This window comes from Ascaphus truei, chromosome 14 (genome assembly GCF_040206685.1).
Source record: "Ascaphus truei isolate aAscTru1 chromosome 14, aAscTru1.hap1, whole genome shotgun sequence".
NCBI classification, from domain to species: Eukaryota; Metazoa; Chordata; class Amphibia; order Anura; family Ascaphidae; genus Ascaphus; species Ascaphus truei.
In genome coordinates this window covers 7,798,859-7,813,190 of record NC_134496.1, presented here as the reverse complement: position 1 = coordinate 7,813,190, position 14,332 = coordinate 7,798,859, and the positions used below count along the sequence as shown (strand labels likewise).

Here is a 14,332-nt window from a genome sequence, read left to right as displayed (position 1 = left end):
CTTCATTCAGTCTCCCCGGCAGCATTCACACACACACATAGAAAATACTTACCGGCCGCCGCATTCTCCTCACCGCCGCTGCCCCGCAATACCGGGACCAGGGACAAAAACCGGGACATAACCGGGACGGAGCTAAAATCGGGACAGGGCAGAAAAAAACAGGACTGTCCCGGCAAAACCGGGACGAATGGTCACCCTACTTACAGACTATTCACTTGAGTGGACCATAAAGTGTCTTATAGAGGGAACTCTAAGGTGTCTTAAGATGCATTAAGATATATTATGTATGTAAATATTTATTTATATAGCGCTTTATAAGAGAGGCAATACAGTACAGAGAATTATAGTACAATAAGTGCAACAAACAAAATCAGACAATAGGAAAGGAAATCCCTGGCCTGCAGAGCTTACAGTCTTAATGCTAGATCCATGGAACTCTGTTGTGTTTACGCTAATAACGGGATATTCCTGAAATTGGTACCTGACCCTGTGTGGAAGGCAGAGACACAGGGGCAGTGCCTGCCAATATCATAAAGAGCAGTGCACTTCCTATTTAGTAGAAGTGTGTATCAGAATTAAGAGTTCAGTCCAGAGTTAGAGTCTGCTGAGTCTGTCACCTGGCTGGCCCAGGGTGACAGAGAGAGCCTATATCAATTGGCCGTTGGAGAAGGGGAGCCATCAGCCTCTGAGTAGAGCTGATGCAACCTTAGTTAGGGAGGTGGACCAATTCCTCTCACCCTGTTTAGGGGGCGAGGGAAGAGCTAACCCCACCCTGGGTGCCCTTGACCTGGGGTGGTGGCAGGGACACAGAGACCATCCTGAGGGAGAGCAGTCCTGTGTGGAGGAAGACACCCTGTACCTGATTGACGGTCTTGTTGCTGCTATTCTGCTGCTGTGAATAAAGAGCTGCGGCTGCTTTTAAAGATATACAGTGTGAGACTGGAATCTCTCATCCCCGAGGGGGGGGGGACTCTCTGGAAGGATTCCACCCGTATTCCTGGGGCTCAGAGATGGAGGCGCTGCACCATTACATACATAGTTACATAGTTACATAGTAGATGAGGTTGAAAAAAGACGTACGTCCATCAAGTTCAACCTATGCTAAATTCAGACAACAGATACTTTATTCTATATCTATACTTACTTATTGATCCAGAGGAAGGCAAACAAAAAACCCCATTAAGGGGAAAAATTAATTCCTTCCTGACTCCAAGAATTGGCAATCGGATTAATCCCTGGATCAACATCCTTCCCATATATACTTATTTGGTATATCCCTGTATACCTTTCCCATCTAAAAAGATGTCCAACCTTTTTTTGAACAAATCTATTGTATCTGCCATCACAGTCTCCATGGGTAATGAATTCCACACTGTAACTGCCCTTACTGTAAAGAACCCTTTCCTTTGTTGCTGGTGAAATTTCCTTTCCTCCAACCTTAAGGGATGGCCCCGAGTCCTATGTACTGCCCGTGGGATGAATAGTTCTTTTGAAAGCTCCTTGTATTCTCCCTGAATATATTTGTATATAGTTATCATATCCCCTCTTAGATGCCTCTTTTCTAATGTAAATAAATCTAATTTAGCTAGCCTCTCCTCATAAGTTAGAATGTCCATCCCCTTTATTAATTTGGTGGCTCTTCTCTGCACTCTCTCTAGTTCCATAATGTCTTTTCTTAGGATTGGTGCCCAAAATTGTACTCCATATTCAAGGTGTGGTCTTACTAATCAAAGAAAGAAAAAGGTAGCGCTAATCTAAGATGGTGGAACCCGCAGCCTGTGATATAACTCTGACCCCCTGGGTCAGATGGGATAATGGAAACAAATGTTATATCTATGGCGCTGGGTACATAACACAAAAAAAAAAGAGATGTAAATGTCATACAACCAGTGTGGTGATGATCTCCTCTGGTGCTCTTCCAATGAATGCAGCAGTTCATGCAAAAAAGATGCACGTAAGGACCCACTGCCGGTTGCTCTGATGTGTTGGGGCACTGATCCCCCAACACATCAGAGCAACCGGCAGTGGGTCCTTACGTGCATCCTGAGGAAATCTTGGCGGCATTCAAAACACCCACCAGCCGGTACACGTGGGGAGCGGAGGTTCGTGACGTCACAGACGGCAAGGGATCCTCCCTGAGCTCCAGCCAGATGCCAGCACACGCGGTGTGGTTCACATGAGAGGGGATACTCTCAGATTTATCCACTGATTGTGATCAGTGTATGTCTGGTAAGCGGGCATTTCATCTGAGGCTGCTGTGCAGACGTGACCTTCATTTTTAATGCTGTTTTATTAAATGTGACATTTCTCATCTGTCTTGTGTCTCAGCACATGTTTGTTTTTTAATGCTGTAGTCTGTCTAGTATGTAGTGTTAGTGATTGTATTACGCTATGTTTGTCTTTATCTTTTTTGCATGAACTGCTGCATTCATTGGAAGAGCACCAGAGGAGATCATCACCACACTGGTTGTATGACATTTACATCTCTTTTTTTTTTGTGTTATGTACCCAGCGCCATAGATATAACATTTGTTTCCGTGGTCTTACTAATGCTTTGTAAAGGGGCATAATTATGTCTACTTCCCTTCCATCCATTGCCCGTTTGATGCAAGATAAGATCTTGTTTGCCTTTGCAGCTACTGCATGACATTGGGCACTATTGCTAAGCCTGCTGTCTACAAGCACTCCTAAATCCTTCTCCATCAAGGATTCCCCCAATATATCTCCATTTAATTTGTAAGTCGCCTTTTTATTCTTGCATCCCAAATGCATAACCTTACATTTATCTGTATTAAACCTCATTTGCCATTTACCTGCCCACGTTTCCAGTCTCTCCAAGTCCTTCTGAAGAGAAATGTCATCCTGCTCTGATGAGACGGAGGCATTCACCCCAGAAACCTGATCCTGTCATCCCCCATACCATCGCGGGAGACTCAGGCCCCCCTGTTGCCAGCAGGTATGCACCACACTCCGACACGTAGCCAGACCCTAGTACAGAGGAGGGGGGCCCGATCTGCGATTGGCCCAGGGAAGGGGGGCTACATTGGGAATCGATGTTATTTTTCTTCATATTAATGGGTATCCTCAAAGCTAATGATATGCCAAAATGACGTCCATTAGCAAAACTACAATTGTTTCTTCACTTTTTCTGCTTGATGAATAGGGTGACCAGATTTCGAAAATGAAAAACCGGGACACCTTAAAAAATTATTTATTAAACAAATTACATCACGTGACACCCCCCGTTGCCATGACAACAAGACACTCTGATGCCCCTGCAGTGTTAGTGTGTATAGAGGTGGGGGCTTTGCTTGGGCCCTTCAACTCTTACAGCCAGGGCATTATTGGCCAGGAATGCCCAGTTCGGAGGGGATTACTACTTTAAAATGTATTTGATTCGTAACAACATCAAAAAACTCTAATACCATTAACTAACAACCACAGACAATGATAATCTAAACCATCAAATAAAATGTCTACGGCCCTTGTTCAAGCATGTTTGCGGTACTTACCAGATAAATCAGTGCCTGCAATCCACGACTGTATCCGCCTCTCCGAGCGTCTGAAAGCAATCCAGCGTTCCTGGTGTGTGGCTGAAGAGGTGAGGGACTCCCTCCTCTCAAACGGAAAAGAAGCGCAAAAAATAGAGTTGGAACATACCTATCATACAGGGATGAGAGAGAGAGACAGAGAATGAGAGAGAGACAGAGAATGAGAGAGAGACAGAGAATGAGAGAGAGACAGAGAATGAGAGAGAGACAGAGAATGAGAGAGAGACACAGAGAGAGAGAGACAGAGAATGAGAGAGAGACAGAGAGAGGGACATAGGGAGAGAGAGACACAGAGAGAGAGAGACAGACACAGAGAGAGAGAGAGAGAGAGAGAGAGAGAGACAAAAGTAATGTACTGTATAACCATTATACCGTACCCCCTAGTATTCGTGTAATCATTGTCCCACACCCCCTATTACTCACGCTTTGGCAATACTGAAATGTTCTTTTGACATGCCAATCAAGCTGATTTGATTTGAGAGACACAGAGACACACACAGAGACACAGAGAGAGACAGAGATACAGAGACACACACAGAGACACACAGAGAGAAACAGAGACACACAGAGAGAGACAGAGACACAGAGAGAGAGACAGAGAGAGAGAGACAGAGACACAGAGAGACACACAGAGAGAGACAGAGACACACAGAGAGAGACAGAGACACACAGAGAGAGACAGAGACACAGAGAGAGAGAGAGACACGGGCCTATTTAGTAAGCGTCGATAAGGCTGCGTCTATAGTATTTCAGACGGAGGGAAGGCACACACGCTGCAATACACTTGCTGAAGCCTGAGCTTTTTTATGGCTTTGCAGGGTATGCAGCGTGTGCGATTGGGGGCGTGGCAATAAAGATTTGGAGGCGTGGCAATAACGTTCCGGCACGGACGTCACTTCCCTACCTCACATCCCGATCCACCGGCATTTTTTCAGATGCAGCATCTGAAGCACTGTGCAGACAAGAAGAAAAATGCACACAATGCGCACCAGAGATTAAAATATAGTAAATTATTTATTAATAAAACAAGAAATAACCGAGGGGGATCCAACCCCACCTCAGTACTTTCTTCTCGTTGCTATTGCCACACTATACGTCCTGACGCCGGAAGGGAAGTTGGTACGCGACCAAGACGAGACACCGGATTTACAGTGGAACCACAACATACTACAGATTGCTGGAGGACCACACTGCGAGGGGCGCAGCCTATCGAGTTTCCCGGTCATCGTCCAAAGTCTGGAGCTGCGGATTGACCACCGGATTACCAGGGAGCCCGAGCCTGTCTCACACAATGCTTTTACCAAACGGATGTTTGTGAGTTTGCTATTTTTATCTTGTCCAGGAAATGAAATTGTTAAATCGAATTTACACATGGAGCGGGCGCTTTCTCTTCTTTTTTTTGTTTAGATATCTATCGAGGAGGTGGTTGTTTCCCTGAAGAGAGCTGCCAGGGCTCCAGAGGACGCCCGAATTGGATCCTTTTATGATTGAGTTATAACATAGCTATTAGAGCTAGGTTTCTGGACTTTTATTGTGTTTAGGCATAGTGTTTATTATTATTTTATTACAGCTACTTTTTAGTAATTGCACTGTTATTAATTCTGACCACTAATTCTCACTGCCATTATAATCTCTCTCTAGCCACAACCAAATTGCTATATCAGCTATATTATTTATTGGTTATACCAGGGGAGCACAAACTTTTGCAGCTCGGCCCCCTGCCTTCCCTCTGCTGGTGCTCGCGCCCCCCCCCCCCCCTTACCTTGATGCGGCGTCACGTGACCTGCAGCGGCATTTGACGAGGGTGACGTCACATGACCCCGCGGCGTAATTTAACATACTGTGCTATATGTATGCACACACAGCTGTCTCTTACACATACAAATACTGTTTTTCCATCCCTATACACCAATAGGGACCACAAAGTATCCACACACACTTTTAGTTGTGCTACAAACTCTCACATTTCCACACCCACCCACACCATTTATATCCACTCCCACTCCACACACACCTTTTGTAAAGCACTGTATATACTGTGGGCTCTCCATTAATTTTCATTCACACTGATACACATACACACTCTTTCATCACTTGCTTTCAGGAACCTTTTGACACCTCTAGGCATAAAACACATCCACACAGGGGGAAGGACCAGCACAGATAACATTCCAAGAGACACTGTTTTTAAGTATACCTTTTGTTTGCTTCATTCATTGTAACATCGCCGGAAGAAGAGATCAGTGTATCTCGAAAGCTCGCACAAATAAAAGCATTTCGTTAGCCACAGAACGGTATCATCTATTTATTTTTTGATTATTGAAGCTCGGCTAACACGGTACTGATACCTCTATATATATATAGCGCGCTCACACACACATATAACGTTTTATCCAACTTTTTCATTTATCATTTGTAGAGAAAATGAACAATGTCGCCAGAAGTGCTATTTTTCAAAATGTAACATCTCTACTAATTAGTGTAAAATGATACTTCATATAAAGCAGGTTATGGGACCCAGTATAAAATGACCTTCATGTTTCTTATCACATCCCAGTATATGGATCCTTTCTATTATCACAAGCTGCTAACATGTGACAGGGCTCAGAGTCTGAGCCCAGAATGTGACATACTGAACATTCTCATTCTAAATTTCAAAAAATATTGTGTTGATTTCTGACCTGACTGCCGTGGTTACAGCTCAACCACTCTGTTCTACTGTATGTCACCACTTTCTGCCACAACCAGCTGACGGTGGATCTGCAAGGAGTTCAACGCTCATTGGCATCACATCTGTGGCTTGGTTGACGTATCATTTCTCCAGCTTTTTATTGTATTGTTTTTAAATAGATTATATTTATTTAGTTGAATAGATATTTATTTAGTTTAATAGATATTTATTTAGTTTAATAGATTATATTTCTAAGTTTAATAAGTTATATTTCTTAGTTTAATAAGTTATATTTCTTAGTTTAATAAATTATATTTCTTAGTTTAATAAGTTATATTTCTTAGTTTAATAAATTATATTTCTTAGTTTAATAAGTTATATTTCTTAGTTTGATAAGTTATATTTCTTAGTTTAATAAATTATATTTCTTAGTTTAATAAATTATATTTCTTAGTTAATAGATTATATTTGTTAGCACAGTAGATTATATTTACTAGTATTTAAGTCTCCCCCTCAGTGCCCCATTAGGACCCGTGCGCATATTTCACATCTTTTCGGAGTCGCTTATTTTTTAGACCCTCGGAGCCGAAACCTAAAGGGGTCAGCTAAGAAAGTTCGGATCAAGAGGAGCCGCACAGCTTAAAGACAGAACATTTCCAAGGGAGATGGAGACAATTTGGGTAAGATCTGATTAAAGGACAACCTTTGAGGAAGGAAAGGGTGACGGGGGAGTCTAAGAGGGGGGTGAGAGAGCAAGGTGGTGTGTCAGATTGGGGCAGAGCAAGAGAACGCAAAAATGATGGGGATTTGCTGCACACCAAAAAAAAACAATAAGTAGTGATACTTTTACCGGTCAGGGAAGACCGGCATTTCGTCCAATGGATACAATATGATTGATGGGAAAGGGCACACGGATTTGAATAAAAAAAGATAATTTATTGTGCCACAGACTACAATGTTTCGGCTGCTGGCCTTTCTTTGCTGGATTTAGTGGGTTTAGCCACTTTACCTGAGAAAGACCAGCAGGCCGAAATGTTGTTGTCTATGGCAGTGCAAGAGAAAACAGGTTGGGGGGGGTGGGTTCTCGCAAAGTCGCCGACCCATGGGTGAGTGTCTCCGGTGGAAACTAGTCCTGGACCCCGGGAAAGCTGTCTGTGGCCCATACAAGCTGAGTAACATGTAGAAAGGACACATGTATGTTCAGAATGAGTTAGCATGGTATTTTGAGAGGCACCATAGCATTTCAGTGCAAGTCAGTGCAGAGCACTGCAAGGTCAGTCAATATGAGGAAGGGTCCGTTGGAGGGTCCCAGAATATCTCTTAAAGCAGGGGTGCGCAAATCGAGGGGCACGACATTTTCTTGGGAGGAGGGGCTCGGCGCTTACAGTGGCCCCTCGCTCTTCCCCACAGCATTTAAATTAAATGCCGGAGATCGCGCGCAAGGCCTCTGTAAGTTCCCTTTCCTTGTCTCCGGCGGCTTCTGGCGACAGCAACGTGGCGTCACATGATGTGGCATTGCCATAGCAACGTGATATCACATGACGTCGTTACATCAGAACGTCGGAGACAAGGTGGGGAAGGTGGAGGGGGGAGCAGGGGGAAAAGGTTGTGCAACCCTGTCTTAAAGCATTGTATTGCATACAGATCAGAGGCCAAGAATGGATATGGATATCCGATGTGAAGCCGGAAATAAGACAGAAAAGACCGTTTCGGGGGAAGAAGGTGAGTGATGAAATAGCCGTCACTGTGTAACTCTTCCAATTACCTGCAACTTCATGCAGAGAAATAGCAACGCTTGTTTTTAACGTGCTAAGCGCCTAATGGGGAATTCAACTGCTGAGAGGTTAAGGGAGTTACTCACCAAACTCAGCGACGTTTCTGTGTCTCTGTGATAACTCCCCCAGGACATGCCTGAAAACCAGAGGTAACTCAATGTATTTTTGATAAATAGAAACATGACCTTCTGGGGAGGGGTATATAATGGGTACTGGGCCTGGTGAGGTGGGTATAACGGGTACTGGGCCTGGTGAGGTGGGTATAACGAGTACTGGGCCTGGGGAGGGGCGTATAACAGGGTACTGGGCCTTGGGAGGGTTGTATAACTGGGTACTGGGCCTGGGGAGGTGGGTATAACGGGTATTTGCCCTGTGGAGGGCGGTATAACGTGGTATTGGGGATGGGGTATAAGTGGCACAGGAGCTCTTGCGATACAGAGTATCACTGTCCCTGGTTATAAACACTTCATGTCTCCTGCAGATCAGGACACGCACGAAGGTGGTGCCCTTTGTGCTACCAGACGACGAGGCGGGCTACGAGGCGGACGACGAGGCATACGACAAAGCGGGCGTCAAGTGGAACAATGAGGTGGGCTACAAGGCGGCCGATGACGCAGACGTGGTGTACGATGACCAAGGAGCATACGACAGGTGTGGCCGGATCTGCTGTTTCATCTTTTTTAGGCGGAGAAGACCCCGGGAGCAGGTAGGAGAATACGAGAGGTGCGGACAGATCTGCTGCTTCACCTTTTTTAGGCGGAGAAGAAGCCAGGAGCAGGTAGCAGAGGAGCCAGGGCATAGATACAGGGGTATTCTAGGGGCCCTGAGAAGTTGGTTTGACCGCAGGAGAGGCAGATAAGATCAGGAAGGCTGCGGGAGGGGCAGGTACTAGAGGGAGATAGGGATATTGGGCGTGAGAGGGTGAGAGAGAACAAGGAGCAGGGCCGGAGCACGGGTTTCATGCGCCCGAGGCGAAACTTAAAATTTGTGCCCCAGTTGTATAAAAAATAATAAGATAAATAAAATAATAAAATAAACAGTGGCGTAGCTATCGGGGCTGCAGAGGGTGCGACCGCACCCCAGCGCGACGCAAAATAAAAATAAAAGGGCGCCAAAATACTGGATAAAAAAAAGAATAATAATTTAAAAAAAAAGATAAATAAATAAAATAATAAGAGGAAAAAATAATAATGATTTTTAATGCGCCCCTAGGAGCTCTGCGCGCTAGGCGACCGCCTAATGGCCGGCGAGGAAAAGGGGTGAATGGGATAGATATGCAGAGGGATGGGGGAGCAGGTGAGTTATACACAGGGGCACAAGGGCCCCATCACCCGCATCTCTATATACTGAGTGTGCCCCTGTGTATAACAATGCTGATCTGTGCTGCTCCATCTGATCTCACTGCGCAGTGATCCAGGGACCATCCGATCGCCATTTAATGGGGTCAGGAAGGAATTTTTTTCCCCCATTGCACAGCAGGGGTTATGTTTCGCCTTCCTCTGGATCACAGCAAAAAACTGCCCTTTGTGCATGAATTATCAGTGAGATCTTTATACACCCTGCATTGGTCTTCACCCCTTTGCTGCCGGAGGGGCGTGCAGTGCATTGCTCTGCGTGTTACTATATCGCTCTGCAATGTGCTGCAGGCCTCTCCCAGCAAAGAGATTAATTATTTCAATAAAATACTCTCTTTAATCAAACCTATGTGTAGTGTCTTTTCTATCCGTTGTATCTATTGCTAACAGCTCAGTGATTCTTACCCAGGACGCTGCACTAGTGTCACGCTGCCAAGCCGGGTGTGAAGAAGGTTTATAGGGTCACATATACACTTCTGCCAAAACACGAGTGCAAACAGGAAGACCCTCTGATCTGTCATATCTTTTATTACACAAAACGGTATCTAAAAAGGTAAAAAGAACATACATGGGATTCTGTTACAAATATCTCTCTAATTACAAACCAATTAGCAAATCATTCAGATTAGAGTCGAGCGAAAGAAAGGGTTAAGTATCTCATGTACAGTATATGCAGTGTAGGCTGTTCTGCAGCATTACATGCAGGGGGCAACGTTTAGGAGATATAAGTAATGCTGATCTCAGAGCTGACCGGCTGACCTGCTCTACTGGCTGACCGGCTGACCTGCTCTACCGGCTGAACTGCTCTACTGGCTGACTGGCTGACCGGCTGACCGGCTGACCTGCTCTACCGGCTGACCGGCTTCTATTCTTTCAGCTAAATGACCCGAATTGTGGCCCCTGTATCTCCCAATTAAACGTTTTATTGGCATATTCTTGTTTGACTCGTTCTATACAGACATTTTCTATATATTCATTGTGGGATTTGATAACATCTATAAGATCTCTCAGAATATGACATTCTGTACGTCTGTGCTGAAGATTTTTCCATTCTCAATTTACTTAATATTAGTTTTTGGCATCAATTATTTATATCGAGCCCAAAATACCTTTATACAGAATGCTGTTCCCTTTAGCCCACAAATGCTGCTTCATTAAAGCCCATGGGTGGCACTTTATGCATTCTCAAACTTTTAGGCAACATCCCTAATTTCCAAAAGTGGGATAAAATCTGTGCATATTGAAATGGTTAATTTTGTTACTCAGACTCCTAAATCCCTCCCCAAATATATCCGTTTCACATAAAAGTGTGTGCGCTTCTCCTTCCGCCTAACTGGCACGTCGTCCTTACGGGCGCCACTCCGTGTAACTCCACGCTGCCCTCCAGTGGCAAAAGAAATAAGATACATTTACTATACTCGTCTGGCAGCTGCTCCCGTATAAGGTGGGTAACTATGTATTAGGGGTCTTGGTAGAGCATATTTATACTTATGTCGGATAGATGAGGAATTAATATTCCTAACGGGTTATTGTGAGAGGCCTTAGATCTTATCCTATATGCACGCAGCCCTCGCCTCTCTGACCTTGAACACGTACTTCAATCTGATTTTTTGAGACTTGAAACTGGATTTCTAAAAACAAACTGATTTTAAACACTGACAAGACTGTAACAATGGTATTTGGGACCAGAGCTAAATTGCTAAAGCTGCCAATGACAGAGCTTCAGATAAAAAACAACTCTAATACCATCCTAGCCCCTGTTACTGGTTTGAAATATTTGGGCATATAGTTCAACTCCCATTTAACATTTGGGTTGCACATTGATACCCTGACATACAAATCCTATGCCAAACTAGGTGTACTTTACAGGAACAAATCCTCCCTAAGGCCCTCATGCAGTAATCGCCTACAGCGATTCAGTAAGCCCAGAGAAGCTGGCGATTAGAGCAAAAATAACCGTTTTTTTTTTTGCCGGAAAATAAATAAATAAAATCGGCAGACGCGCGGTGATAAGCCACTTTTCGGCACTGATCGCCAGTTTTTCAAACACGCTCAATTCTATAAGCCCTGATCAGCTTATTGCGGCTGATCGCCACTTTAAAATGGCTGTTTCTTCTCCAAATTGTCCAGCCACAAAAGTTGGCAAGAAGGTGGGGTGAAGCTGCGATGAAAATAAAATGCATGTGTCCCAGAGCTGATATCCATTAATATCAGCACCAGTGACCCCCGGCATGAATCCGATGCATAAAAAATGCATTTACAGGCAACTTCATTACCGCCAAGGCAATGAAGGGGTTATATACCCGTGCCAGGCTTATAGCGTGTAGCGGGGGTGGGTGAAGGTGGTATTTGGCCCTGGGTGGGTGTTTAGGCCTTGCCAGTGGGTTGCGGAATGACTTAACCTCTTCTTTAACTTAGCGGTTAATACCGCTAAGGTAATGAAGGGGTTAACCCCTCCCGCTACCCCCCCATCCGGTAGGCCTAAACACCCATCCTTGGGGCCAATACCCCGTTCACCCACCCCCGCTACCCACAATAAACAAAAATACACATAACAGCCCCACTGGCCACCTCCTAGGTCCCTAATAAACCATTACAATATTCATAAAACCATTATTTTGTTTACACCCAGGATTATTACATGGGATTAGGGCTATGTTATTCAGTGAGGGGTTGTATGTTTGTATTCGTAGGGACAGGCAAGGCCGGAGCCAGATGGGGTTCTCCTGCCTCTGTCCTCCCTGTCTCCTGACCCTTCCTGTAGCCGGACAAAGAAGAAGAAGCAGGCACACGGTCTTACTCAAAGGAGGTTTAATATGCCATAAAGTCCAACGTTTCGGCAGTCAAGGTGAAGGCTACAAACACAAGAAACAGTCACAATATATACCACCCCCCTGATACTCACCCCTCCCCGCTCTGCCACATAACCAGGATGTTGACGCCCACCTGATGACGTCAGAGCTACCATATGGCGCCCCCTAGTGACGTCAGATGTCTAGGTCTAAATCCCTGGCAATACAGCATAGAGCTGTCTTGGAGGACTGCAGCCACAGCCACACCTCTCCCCAGACTGAACACTCCCCCATGATGACGTCAGCGTGACCCGGCAGTCAGGGGGGGGGTAAGGGAGGGCGGGCGTGCACCAATCAAGACTGTACTTACAGGGCTGGACAAAGATGTATCCGTCGCCATGGGATCAGTGTCAGAGCAGTGAGGAGTGAGACATTCCTATAAATCACCCTGAAAGTGTCAATAAACCACACACCAAAATATTAATAAAGCATATGTGCACAAAACTAATACAGCTATATACTATTAAAAACATGTGACTGTATACTGCTGATGACATCAGTATAATCCTGCAAAGTTACAGTGAAATTCCACATAAGAATATGCAGTACATCAGTATTTAGAATATACTAGTGTGTATACCTAGGTCAGAAATGGGTACACACAACCAGGGGGGGGGAGAAGGGGAAGGGAGGATGGGGAAGGGGGAGGGAGGGAAGGGAAGGGGGAGGGGGGAGGGAGGGAAGGGAAGGGGGAGGGGGGAGGGAGGGAAGGGAAGGGGGAGGGAGGGAGGGGAAAAAAAGAAGGGAAAAAAAACACACAAGTAGGATAATCTTCCCAATTGGTAAGTGCAGAGTCCATGGATGGTGCAAGATCAAATATGCCTGTAGAAAGACAAAAATTACCTTCTATTAAGGAAGCATTTTAAATTCTGTTGCTCATTAAGACCCATACCATTGCTGGTATTTAAAGCATGTATCCAGAATGCTTCACGTCTCAATAAGAAAGTCTCCCTATCTGGAGTGCCTTGTCTAGGTGCTACTGTCTCAATACCCATGATGCGTAAAGAGGCAACATTATGATTGTGTTCCACACAGTGTTGCACAAGAATAGAGGGATCCGTACCTTTTCGAATTACACTTTTATGTTCAATGAACCTTGTTTTTAACATTCTTATGGTCTTACCCACATAAAGAAGACCACATGGACACTTTATTACGTACACTACATATTCAGATCTACATGTGATTCTATTTTTGATTTTTATGATCCTCCCGCTTTGGGGGTGACTGAATTGACTACCGGTAGTCAGACTGTTACAGACCGAGCAGCTCATGCATCTAAAGTTACCCGGTCTGCCACCCTCCAGAAAATGAGGAGTTCTGTAGTTACCCTCATTATCTGCATGTATCAGGCTATCCGCCAGATTTCTCCCTCTTTTGAATGCCACCATTGGTGGTACACAGCAACTTTCAGATAATATATCATCATTTTGCAGAATATGCCAGTGTTTAAGAATGGTAGATTTAATAAAACCACCAGCTTGACTGTATATAGTGGTAAATACAAGCCCGTCCTCCTTCTTATTTTTGGTAGCACTTACCTCTTTATCCAGTGCCCGGTCTAACACAGCAGGAGGATATACGCAGGAAGATATCCCCTAGCCAGGAATCTACCACGTAGTTCTCCAATAGCTGGTTCAATATGATCCTTCCTGCTCGTGATTTTGCAGACCTGGACTTTCTGTGAAAAAGGTAATACATCAATAAGAGAAGGAGGATGATGGCTATCTGCCCTTAAAATTGCATTTCTGTCTGTATCCTTTCTAAAAAGATCAGTATGTAACTCCCCATTAGTCTGTGTAATGAGGACATCTAAAAAAGAGAGTTGCTGTGTACTCCATGTATTAGTGAGGAGGACCGGTGAATGGAGACCATTAAGATACTCAAAAAAGATAACAGCTGATCCTCCGTACCTGTCCATATGAAAAACATCATCAATATATCTGTAATAGCTTTTAATATGCACTAAAAAGTCTGATTTGTAGATGTACTGCTCTTCGAAATGTGTCATGTATATGTTGGCGTAAGCAGGGGCCATATTACTGCCCATTGCTGTCCCCTTAATCTGCAGGAAGAAATCACTCTCAAATCTAAAATAATTTTTATAGAGAATGAAATGTAAAATGAG

The 14,332-nt window shown here is 44.5% G+C and overlaps 1 protein-coding gene across 7 annotated transcripts in view; it reads right to left on the bottom strand.

The window, feature by feature from the left end:
- Nucleotides 1–14,332, bottom strand: part of AP1S3 (adaptor related protein complex 1 subunit sigma 3) — a 146,836-nt gene that overhangs the window by 131,243 nt on the left and 1,261 nt on the right. For 5 of the 7 annotated variants that reach the window (XM_075569659.1, XM_075569652.1, XM_075569656.1 and 2 more), the window contains exons 2-6: nucleotides 13,746–13,885; nucleotides 12,515–12,592; nucleotides 9,758–9,897; nucleotides 4,456–4,503; nucleotides 3,513–3,660 (exon numbers count right to left, since the gene is read on the bottom strand). The gene's annotated coding sequence lies outside the window, so the exon portion shown is untranslated. Of the gene's footprint in view, nucleotides 1–3,512; nucleotides 3,679–4,455; nucleotides 4,504–9,757; nucleotides 9,898–12,514; nucleotides 12,593–13,745; nucleotides 13,886–14,332 lie in introns of those variants that run through there. The other 2 variants (XM_075569654.1, XM_075569657.1) reach the window with 2 other exon arrangements.